General features: G+C 37.4%; 1 long non-coding RNA gene across 1 annotated transcript; it reads right to left on the reverse strand.

Annotated features, from left to right (window-relative positions):
* Positions 1-1,941: 1,941 nt before the first annotated feature.
* Positions 1,942-3,444, reverse strand: LOC120556144. The gene is made up of 3 exons (XR_005638812.1): positions 3,258-3,444; positions 2,284-2,330; positions 1,942-2,004 (listed from the first exon to the last, which is right to left on the reverse strand). It is a non-coding gene; the product is annotated as an uncharacterized LOC120556144 (long non-coding RNA).
* Between the last annotated feature and the right edge of the window lie 1,044 nt (positions 3,445-4,488).

Raw genomic sequence — 4,488 nt, forward strand, 5'->3', positions numbered from 1 at the left:
CTTATAACTCGGAGCAACTTATAGTCCGGAAAATACGGTAGGCATGTTTCTTTAAGGCCCTAGGAAATAAATATTTATCACACATTTCTGATATTGACCAGACAACTAATCAGATAGTCAGGAAAATAATCGGAGTAATCAAAAACAATAATACCAAAATGAAGTTATCGTTCGTTACAGCTATAAAAGAAAAAACACTGCTTTTGGCTTCCTTGCTAATTCCTGAGTAAGGCGACAGGGCAGCAATTTGGATGAAATTTCAAATATTCTATAGAGTTTAAGAACATTTTCACTTAAAACTCTAAAATGTAAATGTTTTACAAACCATATCAAATGCACAGTGAAATGTGAGTCACTCTCTGGCAGCCCACAATGGTTAAGAAAAACATTAAAACATACAAAACATTAGCGTTACTTTTGCATTATATTAATGAGAACAAAGGCATATTGAGTAGTTTGGGCCTATTGGCTGAACACCTGCAGTAGTGCAGTAACTTTTTGAGGCATTATTTAGACAAAAGGAGATAACTTTGAACTAGCCTTTTATAATGCTTTACCCTGCAGCCTTTTTTTCAGATGAGTTTCTACATCATTAATTCATTCTTGAGGGTCTGCAACCTCGGGGATAGTTTACCACTTTCTAGACCAAGTTAAATCTTTAGAGTGAATTCAAAAGTGTTGGTCAGTGCTTTGGGATAGCTGAGGTGTAGTGCATAGATCACTCCACAGATTACCAGGAAGGCATCGCCAAGTCTGGGAAGGCTGACCACGCGCATCACTTTCAATGACGACAGTGATTCTCACAGGGTGGTAGTGGACTGAACTTGCGTCATGGTCACCGATGAAAGTAATGAGGCCCACTGCAACACCATCAAGCTCTGGCTCATCAGACTCATCCTGAATGAATGAAAAAGAGATACTAATCACAAACTAACACATGGAACAGAACAGATGACATAATTTGTCTTTCCTTAACCAAGTCCCATTGAAATCCAATACCACTTTTACAAAAGAGACCTGGGTCTCATTGTAAGAGTTGAAAAACATAAGATCCATGTTCTGCACACATGAATCAGCCAAAATACCAGAGAATCTAAGTGCTGACTGAAACCAAGGACATTTACAAGAAAATGTTTTACTGAACATTGAATAAAATGTTAGTATTTACGGGTTAGATAATACACAGCAGAATCTGTTAGTGACTTAAGGAGACTCACTGTGCAGGTTCTTAAACATCCAGAGACGTCCTCACGCGATACACAGGAAGGACGTGGAGAACAGTAGTGCGCTGGTGTGTATGTCATGGATTTCCTATTCAGATAAAAACAGAATTGCATATACTGAAGAGTTTACATAAAGCTGATTTTAAACAGTCCAAACAGAACATATGTCCACAAATAACCTGTTAACATCTTTAATGCAATCAGACAAATGGCAAACAAAGTGGACTAATTGCAAAAGTCAAAAGCTCATTTCAATCATTGAACCTGTTCAATGTTCTACTGGTTCAACCTATGAAATGTGTAAAAATCTATTTACCTGTTCATCGTGGATTTTTAAAATTTCAGCCAGAGCATCTGCTGTCTTCCCAGTTTTTGATGCCTTCCGTCTGAATAAGGTCATCAGTCGAGGAAGATAGCGGTCAAGCTCAGCATTGGAGCGTGGTTGGGCAGGTTCTGATTTGTAATCCGCTGGAACTCTGCATACAACTACATAGAAATAACAGCCAGAGGAGAATACAGCAACAACACTTATTAAAAAACAGTTCAATTTGAAGAATCTTGCACACATTCATAAAGCAAAAATATCAGCCAAATGAGTAAGAATCACAATTTTCACTTTAAAAGAGAGAGCTGATCCATATTACCTCAGACTCTATTTTAAGAGCAGGCCAGAGGTCCATGAGGTCGTTCACTGGTGGGCAGGACATCACTATGGTCTGCCGCGTAGGGGAAATGTGGTCTCCATCATCTTTCTAATGAGGGTCAGTTTCTTCTCAGTCTTCTTCAACAATTTTTGCAAGCAAATACAAAGTTAAGTAAAATATGATTAGTAGTATTCGTGAACAGAACACATTCATTATTTGTTGACTTAAATACAGCAAAACACTTTATTTTGATCAAACAGGCAAGTAGAAAAAACAATGATGTGTGTATGTGGGAGTGCGTATGATTTGGGGTTACCACACTAAAACCTTGTCTGAGAAAAAAACAACAATTCAAGTTATTGGTATTTAGAGGGCGGGGAGGGGGGTGATAGAAGAATTCACATTCATTGGATTACCTGGTATCGTTATCACATCTCCAGTTATCTTCCTTAACTTCTTGAAACTGCAACAGCAAGATGCAAAGGCATAAACTGATATGAAACTGAACAATTAAAAGATTCAAAGAGTGTCAAATTATAAATACTTCCATTTATAAATGTTCCCTGTTAATGATCTTTTCATTTAATCCCCATAAGTGTCAAGTTACTAAAGCCATCAAGCAAAATTAACATTACTGTAAAGAAAAGCAGCCACACTTGAACCTTAGTGCATGGTTAATCAACAATAATACCATTTCTACAAACCAAAGCTTTACTGTTAAGGGTTTTACTTTATTCATCTTTGTCTGAAAAGCAGCTTGCCTCCAGCAGGGTCGTTTGTTTTAAAACCGAGGCAACACAAGTAGGCAGGCACCGGGCAGTTGACTCGTTCTGTTAACAGCAATCTCCGTGTCTCAGACAGTCTGCTCACACAGAATTTAAAACTACGTCCCTAGAAGCTACACAGAGAGCGGCGGACTTGCAGTGTAGGAACTCAGTTTGAGGCGTTTATGCTCTTTTGTGCACTATTGAAAGTTTCCAGCAACAAAAACTAACTATCGCATACGAGGTGTCTGTTAGTGCTTCTACTAACAACTAATTTTCTAACACCACCTTTAAGCGGGGAATGGCGTGTGATTAAGATTCATCCGTCGTCAAATTCCTTCAGGGAGTCGGTTAGTGGTAGCTAGGTCGCTAGTTGTGCTGCTGGAGTGCGTAACGTCAAAGTCCTTCTAAATAGTCTCTGGTAACGTTATTGGTGGCTTTAATTTTTTTGTTTTTTTTTTTTTTCCACCCCCACTATTATCTGACAAGTTGCCAACCTACAAGATCACTGCGTGATAAGCCAGTGAAGGGCGGGGGCTTGGAGAAGGTCTACGCTCTCTGAGACAAACACATACAAAATGTATAAAAGAAGTAAAAGCGAATGAATATTAACATTCAAAACTTACAGTAAGTCCAGTGAGCCTGATTGCTGCTGCGTAGGTAGTTTCTGCAACCCTACTGTCTGCTGCTTCCCGCCTTGCTGCGTTGTTCAAACTTTTCTTCTTCTGTGTTTTTCCAAAGAGCGGTAAGGAATCAGTGTAGTGTGCAAATTAGCGCCACCTTCTGCTTCGCAGGTTGAATCAGAGATTAACTCGCCATACAAAATTATCCCTGCAGCTGCTTAAATAAAAATAAAAAGAATATATAGGCTACATTAAACTGATGAAGCAAAAAATAAATACATTTTGTCCTTCACTAATGTCTAATGCATTTCAGACCATTTGCTATTGCAATTTATTTATTATGATCAATTTTACTTATTTGGTAAAGCACTTTGAGATTTTATTGTATTTTAACATGTGCTATATAAATTCAGTTTATTTTTAAATCATCCCTATTTTAAACAATAGAAATAACAGGACTTTATCATTCTTAGTATGTTATTACTCAATTCTATTACATTGTACTTAAGTTATGTTTTTAAGTTATGCTTACTTATACACAAAATAGTTCCATTTAATCAAAAAATATTAGTTAACAATACTCAAAAAGGAAGAACATGTTACACCAACTTGACAAAATTAAGTTAGTAGAACTTGTTCTAAAACTTTGAGTATACACTACTTAATCTATTTAATTACTTTGAACGTTCGGGTTTACAGTGTATATATAATGTGTGTGTGCTTCTTTAGAGTGTAGTGTACCCCTGTGTTTGATGACAGCATATTTATGTGGACCACTACATGTGCACATGTAAGCATTCTTCACATTTCAGTCTCCTCTATTAGCATACAGTTTCACTCATAGTTTAAATTGTAATACCGTAGTTGAATCAGCTTTAATGGAACATGTGATGTAAGACAGTGAGATTACTCCAACTAAAATTGGTTATGACTAGGGCTGTATACCGAACATTGCTACTTTTAGGCTCCAAGCGAATTACCTCCATAGTATCGATTACGAAAAATAACCAAATTTCAATACGTCAGTGAGCCAATAACCATATAGCATGCTTGTACCAAGATTGAATAATGCTTGTGATCGACTGTCTAAAGTTACATGTCGTAAAAGCATGCAGGAAAAACTCTAAGCTACACACAGAGACAGGGCTTGTTTTATGTGTGTGTGTGTGTGTGTGTGTGTGTGTGTGTCTGTGGTTGTGTGTTGTATTTTGAGAGGCTTGACTACAGTGGCGTC

Source organism: Perca fluviatilis, chromosome 3 (genome assembly GCF_010015445.1).
Source record: "Perca fluviatilis chromosome 3, GENO_Pfluv_1.0, whole genome shotgun sequence".
In the NCBI taxonomy this organism is placed as follows: domain Eukaryota; kingdom Metazoa; phylum Chordata; class Actinopteri; order Perciformes; family Percidae; genus Perca; species Perca fluviatilis.